The sequence below is a fragment of the Rhinopithecus roxellana genome, chromosome 10, assembly GCF_007565055.1.
Source record: "Rhinopithecus roxellana isolate Shanxi Qingling chromosome 10, ASM756505v1, whole genome shotgun sequence".
Taxonomy (NCBI): domain Eukaryota; kingdom Metazoa; phylum Chordata; class Mammalia; order Primates; family Cercopithecidae; genus Rhinopithecus; species Rhinopithecus roxellana.
The window spans coordinates 91,830,871-91,843,090 of NC_044558.1; positions in this window are offsets into that span (position 1 = coordinate 91,830,871).

The following is a 12,220-nucleotide window of genomic DNA, read 5'->3' on the forward strand; positions in this document are numbered from 1 at the left end:
ACCCACCTTGCTGTGCAGCAGCCAAACATCAACTCTGCTTAGCCTTAGCCCTCATCACACTGAATCACAAAATTCTATTTCCCACCTGTCTCCCTCTGAAGAATGTCAACAACTGAAGAAAAGGATCTGTATCCCACCATCTTGATCAATCAATATTTTCTTTTTTCTCTTTTTCTTTCTTTTTTTTTGTTTTTGTTTGTTTGTTTGAGAAAGAGTCTTGCTCTGTCACCCAGGCTGGAGTGCAGTGGTACGATCTCAGCTCACTGCAACCTCTGCCTTGTAGGTTCAAGCAATTCTCCTGCCTCAGCCTCTTGAGTAGCTGGGAGTACAGGTGCCCACCATCATGCTCAGCTAATTTTTGTATTTTTAGTAGAGACATGCTGGCCAGGCTGGTCTCTAACTCCTCACCTCCAGTGATCTGCACACCTTAGCCTCCCAGAGTGCTGGGATTACAGGTATGAGCTACTGCGCCTGGCCAGATCAATCAATATTTTCTCAATGCCAACTGGCATCCAATCTCACTGCTTACTAGCTCTTTGCTCTTAGCCTTCGCCTTCTCTGTAAAATGGGCCGATAAAGACACCTGCCTTATGGTTTGCCTGAAAAGGGATAATGCATCCAAAGTGTTTAGTGTAATTAACATGCTCATTCAACAAATGGTAGTTGTTTTTTATTATTTTGAGTGTGTTAGTCTTATGGATTTATAGCCTGAAAAGGGAGTTCTCTCCAGGAGGGAAGAAGAGATGAATTGGGCAGTCTGGAGGTGCCACCTAAGTACTAAAAAGCTCTGCCTCGATGCTCTCAGAACTAGAATCTCCCCACCCTTCCACCCTGGCCCCCTAAGAGCATGAGACCAAAGAGGAAGCTGATCAATCAACAGGACTTTAAAGGCCAGTCGGCTTTCATACACTGTGTCCTCCCAATGTTTCTTTTAACTACATGGTAACACTCATTTGTTTAGAACTCACAGCAAATACATCTTGGAGAGGACTTTGATCCCTGGCAGCTGTGTACGTGTGAGTGAGGCAGAGTCCCGGGGCAGAGAGAGCCTGGAAAGGAGGCGGACTGGCCTTGTGGCTCTCATGCCCTCTGAGCTTGGCACTTCATCCTGCAGCCCCCTCCCCAGCAAGGCTGCACTTGGTGGCAGAATGGAGAGAAAAGCCAAGTCAGAGAGCCTTGCATTCAAATCCTGGGTCTGCCACTTTTCAGATGTGTGACCTTGGGCAAGTCACTCAACCTCCATGGCATCACCTTCTTTATCTACAAAATAGGCATCATAATAGTCCTTGGATAGGTGTGGTGGCTCATGCCAGTAATCCTAGCACTTTGGGGGACTGAGGTGGGAGGATTCCTTGAGCCCAGGAGTTCAACAACAGCCTGGGCAACATAGTGAGACCCTGTGTCTACAAAAGATATATATATACAAATATTAGCCAGGTGTGGTGGTGTGTGCCTGTAATCCTGGCTGCTCAGGAGGTGGGAGTACCACCTAAGCCTAGGAGATCGAGGCTGCTGTGAGTTGAGATCATGCCACTGCACTCCAGTCTGAGCAACAGAGTATGACCCTGTCTCAACAATAACGATAGTTTTTGAAGCCAGTAGTTTGCATAGGAGTAGATGGATCAAGCAGGTATTAATAAAATGCCTTGGGATAAGGTAGGAACTTAAACATTTGAATGAACCAGTACTTTGGCTCTGCTTGTGAGAAAGGCAGCCTAACATTGTAGTCATAATGTTACCATGTGACCTGTACAAATTACAGTATAACACTGGAATTAAAATGTGACAGATTACATCCCTACTGTCTGGCTGTATGACCTTGGGTAAGTTACTTCCCCTTTCTGAGCCTTGGTCTCCTCATTTATAAAATAGAAATCATAATAGTATCTCCCTAATAGGGAGGTTAGCATGAAAATTAACTAAGGCAGTTATTTTCAAGTGCTTACAGCAGTAGTCAGCACATTGTACAAACTCAATATTACCTTCTTCATCATTATGAGTCACATGGCCACATGGAGCGGAAAGGGGACCCAGGCAATGCAGATCTTAGCTTAGAAGGCATGTGCCCAGAACTGGAGGTGGGGTATTGATGAAGAGAGTTTTATGCTGTAACTACCAAAGAGGAGGCCACATCCCCACAAGAGGCCAGATCTGTGTTCCCACCCTTAAATTCATTTGGGGCCATGACTGCTCTGCCTAACAAGGTATAGCAGAAGTGAGGAAGACAGGTCTTAGAGCTCCCACCCCAGCCCTCACCCCATCCTTACTTTAATCTCAGCACCTTGGCCCGGCCTTGCCCTCTGATCCCAAGACATCATTCAAAATCCCCTTTTGGGGTTGCCCCAAGGTCTTATTTTATCACCTTATGACCTCATTTAACCTTAATTACCTCCTTAAAGACCCTATCTCAAATACAGTTGCATAGGAGGCTAGGACTTCAACATATGAATTGGGATGGGAGGACACAATTCAGTCCATACAAGCCTGCTCTTCCCTTTTTGTTTTGTTTTTTGTTTTTTGTTTTTTTGTTTTGTTTTGTTTTGTTTTTCCATTTGTTTTGTTTTGTTTTTTGGGGACAAGGTCTCACTCTGTTACCCAGGAGTGCGGTGACGCGATCATGGCTCACTGCAGTTTCAAACTCCCACCTCAGCCTCCTGAGTAGCTGGGACTACAAGCATGCACAACCATGCCCGGCTAATTTTTTGTATTTTTTGTAGAAAGGGGATCTAGCTATGTTGCCCAGGCTGGTCTGAATTTTTGAACTCAAGTGATCCTCCTGCCTCAGCCTACCAAAGTGCTGGGATTACAGGCATGAGCCACCAGGCCTGAACTCCCTCCCATTTGAGTTGAATTGAATTTGCCTTCAAGTTCATAGAAGCACAAAACAAACCCTTCAGCCTAACCAAGAAGGGAAAATGGTCATGAATATGCCCCTTTCCCCTGAAGAAAAATGGCACTTTTTATAACTGTCCAGCTGACAGGAAAATGTCACTGAGCTGTGCATCGTCTTTGAGATGACCATCCATCCCTTGCCTAGAATTTACCTTCTCTCCACTGTAACTAATAGATAAACACAACTTCCATTGACAAGCAGGGAAGTCTAGTGTTTCTCAGCTTCCAAAATGCTCTGCTGAACAGGAGCTTGTTTAATTCTCACACCCACACCTAGGATGCAGGATGCCATACACAGCTCCAATCCTTTATGTTTTTTCTCACAATGCGGCTGATGCTCCCCGAATCGCACCCCAGCAAGAGGCCAGATCTGTGTTCCCACCCTTAAATTCATTTGGGGCCCTGACTGCTCTGCCTAACAAGGTATAGCAGAAGTGATGCTCCATGACTTTAGAGGCTAGATTTTAAAACTATATACAGTTTCTGCTTGTCTCTCTTGCTCCCAGGGAAAACCACCCTGGAGGCCAGCCGCCATGCTGTGAGGAAGCTGAAACAAGCCTAGGTTAAGAACTTACGTGAAGAGGCCTCTGAAGTCCCAGACAAGCCAGCCCACCTGTGTCCCATCTGAATTCTAACCCATGTGAATCCGTGAGCATAATGAATGGATATGCTATACCATCAGGTTTGGGATAATTCATTATGCAACCTTAGTACCTAGAAAAATAATGTGTTCGCTTTCTAGAGCTGCTGTAACAAGTTATCACAGTCTGCTTGCCTTAAAACAACAGAATTCATTCATGCAGAGTTCTGGAGGCCAGAAGTTCAGAGTCAACGTGTCAGCAGGGCTCTGCTCCCTCTGCGGGCTCTCGGAGGAGTCCGCACCTTTTCCTTAGTTTCTGGTGTTGTCGGCAAATCTTGGCGTTCTCTGTCTTATAGATGCATCGCTCCAGGCTGGGCCTCCATTGTCACATGGTGTCCTCCCGGTGCGTCTGTGTCTGCTCTCTTCTCATAAGGACTTTGGTCATATTGGAGTAGGGCTCACCCTACTGCAGTAGACCTCAACTTAACTTGATTATATCTGTAAAGATCCTGTTTCCAAATAAGGTCACACACATGGGAATTAGGACTTAAACATCTCTTTTGGAGAAACATAATTCAATCCGTAACAAATAGTCAAGATAGGTACTCCATTTTGCAGATGAGAAAACCGAGGCTCAGAGAGGTAGAGTGACTTCCCCAAGGTCACACAGCTGGGGAAGTCACTCTACCTCTACTTCTAATGACTGAGATTAGTTTGGAACCCAGGTTTTAGTCTAGAGGTTTGTCTTCATGGCACCAGCTCAGAGAGGTTAAGAAATTACCCTAAGGCCACACAGCTTCCAAGTTTAGCTGCTGAATTTTGAACCCAGATATTAAGTGGCAAATCGAAACGCTGCTGTCCTAATCCTCACTGATTCCACTGGGTCAGGAGGGCAAGTTCCCTGAGGGAATGAAGAAGGCAGACTTTTCTGGAGGATTCCAGGAATATGAAAGGATCCTGGGTTTTGACATTGCTGAGAAGTCAAGCAACTTCCCCAACCTCACTTCACTAAATCATCTCTCCAAGATGCTCAGAGACTTAATCCTCAGGCTTAATGACATTGCAACAGATGGATGGTTTTCTCCTCCTTGTCCCAAGGGTCAAGGACTTAACCCTCAAGAGGGAGCCCAGAGATCATGAGTCCCACCTGCACATCTCCACAGGGAGAAGGGGAAGTGATGGGAAGCTTCCAGCAGGCTTGTTTGCTGTCTGCCCTTCTCCACACCCACCTTCCCCATGCTGCTTAGTGCTGTGGGAGATGGCCTGGAATAGATCCTGCAGGTTCCACTGTGCCCTCTGGCTTCCAGTTTGGTTTGGCCAAAGGGGATCTCCAACAGGAGATCACAGGGAGGGAAGCACGTTGGGCTGGGTCATTTATTCCAACAGCTCCTCCCTGCAGGGTTTCCTTGGGCTGGTCGCATGCCTGACAGGCCCCAGCTCCCGTCAGACACAGCCCGCATCCCTTCGATGGGTCCAGAGGCCTTGCCCTCCCCTCCCTCTTCAGTACTAGGCACATCCTGCTCCTGACTGTGAGTGGCCCTGAACACCGTGCTCTCCCACACCCTGCACACACATTGGTAAACGTTCCCCTTTATCAAACTTTCCTCAATTTCCTCAATTTGAATTGAGGCCAGAGCCAGGTTGATACAAGAGGTATTGCACTCGCGAACCATTTTCTGACTACAATTGCCTTTTAATTTATCATGTTCCACCAGGCCACTGCACTAAGCATCCCCATCTTATAAGCTCAGGATGTGCTATTTCTTTCAGGTTCTACTGGGCCTGGCCAGGCAGTTGACGCTTCAGTGGTTCCTCCAGTGGTTCAGGAACCAGGATGGATTCAGGTCACTCGGTTCCTCCAATGACCCAAGCCACTTTGTGCCACTGAGTTCAAAGTGTGCTAGGATTTGCAAGAAGGGGCCTTTCTAGACGTGGAAGCTGCAAGACTTCAGGCACAGCCCTGTGCTGGGAAGTCTCTGTAACACTCTTCCTTAAGCCACTTGTTTCCTGAAGTATCTCTGCACCATGTTAGAGGCAACAGGGAGTAATAGTTAAGAAGACAAATTTTGCAGCCAGACAGACTTGAGTCCAGCTCTGCCTCTCAGTGCATGACATAGGACAAGTCCCTCACTTCAGCCTCCTCAGCATGTAAAATAGGAAAAACAGTAGAACCCACGTTGCAGGCCAGTGGTAAGGACTTCATTAGGATAATTCATAATGCATAGCAAGCCCTAAGCGATTAGTAACTGCGGCTGAATTTTTATTTTTATTTTTTTGAGATAGGGTCTCACCCTTACGACTCAGGCTGGAGGGCAGTGGTGTGATCACAGCTCACTGCAGCTTCAGCCTCCTGGGTTCAAGGGGTCCTCTTGCCTCAGCCTCCAAGGTAGCTGTGGCTATAGATGCATGCCACAATGCCGGCTAATTTTTTTGTGTTTTTAGTAGAGATGGGGTTTTGGCATGTTGCCCAGGCTGATCTCGAACTTCTGGGCTCAGGCGATCCCCACTACCTTAGCCTCCCAAAGTTGCTCCTTTATTTAAGTGAGGATAAGAATAAGTGCTTAGGAGTGCTGACCACAGCCAGGAACTGTGTGATGCACTTTCTGCTTATTAACGCATTTGATCATCACAGCACACCTATGTGGGATCCACTGTCATCACTATCCCCATATTGCAGGGAAGAAAAATGAGGAACAGAGAGGTTAAGTGTCTTGCCCAAGGTGACACAGCTTTTAAGAGGCAGAGCTGGGATTACAAACCCAGGCAGATGACTCCAAAGTGCATGCTTTCATCCACTCGGTGAAAACACCTCCTGGGATCTGGGGGCTGTTCTGGATTACGTCCACTCGGCCTGAATCTCACCAGTTAATCAAGTGCTGCCTGTTACTGTTGGGTGTCCCCTTCTTGCGAATGTATGGAATACAGTAAGGTTGGAGGTTCTTTGGGGGTAGGACTCCTGACTCTCACATTTATTCAGTCACCCCGTTTTCCCAAGCTCAAAATTAAGCCATTTGTAATCAAATGGATAACTCTTTTTTTCCTAATCAGTCAAGGTGTTTTCAACAAAGTGTTTCCAAAGCACCAAAGCTAACGCACATTGCAATGTACATAAGTTACTGTTGTTGAAGAGGGGAAAATCCACCCAAATCTGGAGCTGTCCTGGGGAATGGAGATCTCGGCTGGGTGTACACGTGCATGCTGGGCACAGAGCAGGTGCGCTGGTTATGAGCCATGTGTCCCCCTCAACCGCCCAGCTCTGTGCCCAGGAGGCTGGCCCGTTGGACTGCATCACCCATGGCTCCCTTACCTGTCGTCCTTCACCTTCTGGCTGGGGTCAGCCCATGGGAGGCACCGACAGGCGATTGCAGCAGGAGGGGGAAGAAGAGGCAGTTAGAGACCCCCAGGCCCAGCCAGAGCTCTGCTGGTCCTCTCTGAGTAGCCCAGTAACCTCACTCCCTCTCCCTGCATCTGGGTTCCTTTCCTGTGGCTGCTGTAACAAATGACTACACACATTGAAAACAATGCAAATTTATTTTCTCACAGCCCTGGAAGCTAGAAGCCTGAAATCAGCATGGCTGGGTTAAAATTTAGGTTATCAGCACGGCCCCTTTGAAGGCTCTAGGGGAGAACCCACCCCATTCTCCCTTCCGATTTCAGGGGGCTGCCAACTTTCCTTGGCTTGTGGCTGCATCACACCAGTCTTCAAGGATGACATCCTTTAGTTTCTCTGAATTCCATCTCCACAGTGCTTTTTTTTTTTTTCTTTTTTTTGAGACAGGGTCTCACTCTGTTGCCCAGGCTGGAGTGCAGTGGTACAATCTCAGCTCACTGCAACCTCCACCTCCTGGGTTCTAGTAATCCTCCCACCTCAACCTCCCAAGTAGCTGGGACTACAGGTGTGTTTCACCACAGCTGGCTAATTTTTGTATGTTTTGTAGAGACTGGGTTTTACCGTGTTGGCCAGGCTGACCTCGAGCTCCTGACCTCAAGCTATCTGCCCACCTCGGCCTCCCAAAGTGCTGGGATTACAGGCGTGAGCCACCACCCCTGGCTCCATCTCTGCTGTGTGTCAAATCTCCCTCTGCCTCCCCCTGTAAGGGTACATGCGATGGCATGTAGGGATAATCTCTCATCCCGAGAGCCTTAACTTCATCACATCTGCAAAGACCTCTCCTCTTTTTTTGAGGGAGTGCGTATCTTGCAAGGGGCCATTTCTCAGCCTACCGTGACTCCCACTGTTGCAGGTTCCTGGTGTCCTAGGACCTCTTGGCATTTCCTTATCCTGGCCCCACCTTCATAGAAGTAGCTGCAAAACCTCAGTGGCCTCTTCCTTGCATGAGACCCTCATGAGCTCAGTTACCCTGCCCAGCCAGATAGCTCCTTCTTGCTGTCTGTACTGAGGCCCCTCTGGCTTCTTTAACTTCCTCCCGGTTCAAATCTACATATTTATTTATGCAGAAATATTTATTGACCAACTAGAGCTGGACGCTCTGTTGATCAGAGTCCTTCCAGTGAGAAGGCCGGATTCTGTCTCCCCACAGGGGCAAAATCAGGAATAAGATCCATCCATTGTGCACCAGGCCAGCTTGGGCACATGTCTCCCGCTGTCGTGAAAGTCCCAGCTCTCCTAATTCAGCCTCCTAAGGATTTTTCGCATTGCTTCTGAGGCGCTGCATGGGCTTATCCACGGTCCTCTGGCGTCCCCTGCTGGTAGCTATATAGAATTGTAGGCCGTTTTCCTAACACCCTCACAAAGATCTGCTGAGTTAAGATGCCTCTCACCTAATAAGAGAAAAGGAGATGAGAAGTGGGGACTGGCAATTAGCGAGAATACTGGGAGGCAAAAATGTAACGCCAGCAAAGAGGCATCGACTCCAGCTATTCGATACATGGCATAGTGGATACAATGCAGATTCTGAATCTCTTTTCTGTTCACTGCTTCCTGGCTGAGTGAGCCCAGGTAAGTCACTTCACCTCTCTGTGCTTGAATTTCTTCATCTATAATAATTCTACCTACCTCACTTGTTGCTGTGAGGTTTAAATGAGCTAGTCTGTTTTAACCAGAACCTGGCACATCAAAATACAATTTGGTTATTACTGCTGTTGGCATTGTGCTAGGCAGCATAAATATATTCTCTCTAATCCTTACCACGACCCTGGAAGTAGGCATTACTGGTCCTGCTTTGCAAATGAGGAATGAAGTTCAGAGAGGGTGACTGACTTACCCAAGGTCACACAGCATGAGGTGTCAGAGATGGGATTTGGACTCGGGTCTCTCTACCGCCTATGTTTCTGCTCTCTCCAGGGCTCCATGTCATCATCACGGATGAGCTACTTCATGGCTCTGACTTTCCAGGGCTCCCCTCAGAAGTGGAATGGAAGAGGACAACTGGAGAGATGATGATGATGCTTACTTCAAGAGAAAAGCCAGGAGGGGCAGGCAGGCACAGCCCATGGTTGAAGAGGAGTATTCTCCACTCATTTCAAAGCAGAAACTAGACTTGGACATGACCTTGGAGAAGCATAGCCCCTTCTCCTCCAAGATGGTGCCTATGAAGGTGAAGAACTTGTCCCATAATGAGTATATCATTCATTGTGATGGCAACAATGAACATAATGATGAATTATAGGAGTATGCCTTTTTTTTTTTTTTTTTTTTTTTTTTTTTTTTTTGAGACCCAGAGTCTTGTTCTGTCACCCAGGCTGGAGTGCAGTGATGCCATCTCGGCTCACATCAACCTCCACCTCCCGGGTTCAAGCCATTCTTGTGCCTCAGCCTCCCAAGTCTCTATAGGCATGTGCCAACACATCCAGCTAATTTTTGTATTTTTAGTAGAGACAGGATTTCGCCATGTTGGCCAGGCTGGTCTTGAACTCCTGGCCTCAGCTGATCTGCCTGCCTCGGCCTCCCAAAGTGCTGGGATTACAGGAGTGAGCCACCATGCCCAGCCAGAGTATGCCTTTTAATGTCAGTCTTTCTGACTAGACTATAACCCTCCTAAGGACAAGGAGCATGTCTGTCCTGACCAGTGCTATACTCTCAGTTCCTGGAACAGGGTCTGGAACAGAGCAGGTGCTCAGTAACTATGTGAATAATAAGTGAGTGAATGAATGATCATGTCTGCCTCCCTGAAGCAGAGCTCCCTGTCTAGTTCAACCACAATCAAATGTAGTGATGGGGCTGGTGTTGTTGCTGACATCCCTAATCCCAGAACTTTGGGAGACCGAGTTGGGCAGATCACTTGAACCCAGGAGTTTGAGACCAGCCAGGGCAGCATGCAAAAACTCCATCTCTACAAAAATTGTTTTAAAAATTATCTGAGTGTGGTGGAGTGCACCTGTGGTCCCCACTACTTGGCAGGCTGAAGTGGGAGAATCACCTGAGCCCAGGAAGTCAAGGCTGCAGTGAGCCACAGCTGTGCCACTGCTCTTCAGCCTGGGTGAGAGAGTTAGACCCTGACTCAAAAAAAAAAAAAAAAAAAAAAAAACTCTCATTTCATTTATTATTATTATTTTTTTTTTCTGGCAAACCATTCCTTCAACTGAACTCTTTTTTAAGCCAGACATTGATGATTCTCTGTATGTGTGAAGGCGGTATCAGCCCACAGCACTGCTGGAAAATTTAAAAAGGAGACAATGATTCTGATTTTAATTCCAACCCATCCCTAGATCACCCTGCCTGGGTCCTCATTGAGCATCACAGCCAGCCCCAATGAAAGCAGCCCTGGAATTTGCAGCTTCCAGAGCCTGGCATAAGACACCTCGTTGGCTTGTCTTCTCAGAGTAAATTTAGTTTTTTCCCAGCCATAGTCTGTTTGATGAATGCTTTGTTATTTCTGCTCTTCCCAGGTGAATATTTCTGGTTCACTGCCAAGAGCAGAAGGGTCCCCCATCTCTAATGCTGGGCCCCCAGCAGGGCCCACCGGGGCCAAGGCTCAGCTGCCACCTGCCGCAAGTGAACTGCCCAGTCTCCGTGCAGGCGTGGCTGAAGCTAGTGCATACCTGGTCTCCTGTTTTGAGTCATCCCGGCCACTTGGATTCTCCCTTGAGGCTCCTCTGCAGTTGCCTGGGAGTAGGAGTATGCCCTTCAGAGACACCTTTTTGGGGTGGGCAGTGAAATGCTGGGCTACATTGGTAACATTCAACATAGCAGATGGTGACACCCCAGGACAACCATCTCTAGCACCCCCCTCCACTGGCTCCACTTCCTGACCCCTAGGGGTGGTCACAGGTAGCGAGAAGCAAAGGGAGTCAAACTCGAACCTGGCCTTGGTCTCTATAATGTGATCTTGGGCAAGCGTTTCCTGCTTTCCGGGCCTCAGTTTCCCTATATGTCAGCAGATGAGAAGAAGGTTGCCTCAGGACCTATGTACACCTTAAAAAAAAAAACTAAATTAACTAAAATGGACTATCTCTGAGCCTTTCTACATACTAACATTTCTAAAAACCTATAGATTACTTGTTAATGACAAAAAGAAAAAATTTACAAAAGAGGAACCTGGCAGGCACCCCTTAACCAAGCCATCAAAGTTACCATCACAGGCTGGAAGCGGTGGCTCACATCTGTATTCCTAGCACTTTGGGAGGCCAAGGTGGATGGATCACGAGGTCAAGAGATCAAGACCATCATGGCCAATATGGTGAAACCTCGTCTCTACTAAAAATAAAAAAATTAGCTGGGCTTGGTGGCGCATGCCTTAGTCCCAGCTACTTAGGAGGCTGAGGCAGGAGAATTGCTTGAACCTGGGAAGTGGAAGTTGCAGTGAGATCACGCCACTGTACTCCAGCCTGGCGACAGAGCGAGACTCTGTCTCAAAAATAAATAAATAAATAAAGTTACCATCATCAGTTTTGAGGCAAATTGATGTCACATGCCTCTCAATTTGGTGCGCTGTAAAGGACACAGAGCCATGTGAGCCTGCAGAATTGTTGCCAAAAAAGCAAGATGCAGCTGTGTGCTATCTTGATGACTTGGAATATACTTTGGCTATTAATACACATCTATAAATACAGAATTACTGCACCCTTCTTTTTTCATTTCCAAAATGTCTTTTAAGAGATATCTAATAGACCAGGTGCAGTGGTTTACGCTTGTAATCCCAGCATTTGGGAGATAGAGGTGGGGAAATCACTTGAGGTCAGGAGTTCAAGACCAGCCTGGCCAACACGGTGAAACCCCACCTCTACTAAAAGTGCAAAAATTATGTGTAAGTGGTGGCAAGCACCTGTAATCCCAGCTACTCGGGAAGCTGGGGCAGGAGAGTCGCTTGAACCTGGGAGGCAGAGGCTGCAGTGAGCCGAGGTCACATCGCTGCACTCCAGCCTGGGCAAAAACAACAACAAAAGAAATATTTAATAAACTATTTTGGAATAGTTTAAATTTACAGAAGAGTTGTGAAAACCTTACAGCGAGTTCCCAAATTCCCTGTACCCAGATTTCCTTATTATCAGCATCACTCTGGAATGTTCATCCCAATTAATGAACCAATACTGATACATTACTATTCATTCAAGTCCATGCTCTATTCAGACATTTTGTTTATTTGTTTGTTTGTATCTAATGTCCTTTTTCTGTCCCAGCATCCCATATTCTGTTTATTCCTTAGGCTCTTCTTGGCTGTGACAGTTTCTCAGACTTCTCCTGTTTTCAATGGCCTTGACAGTGTTGAGGGGCACTGCCCAGGGATTTTGAAGGATGTCCTTCAACTGGGGTTGGTCTGATGTTTTCTCATAATTAGACTTTGGTTA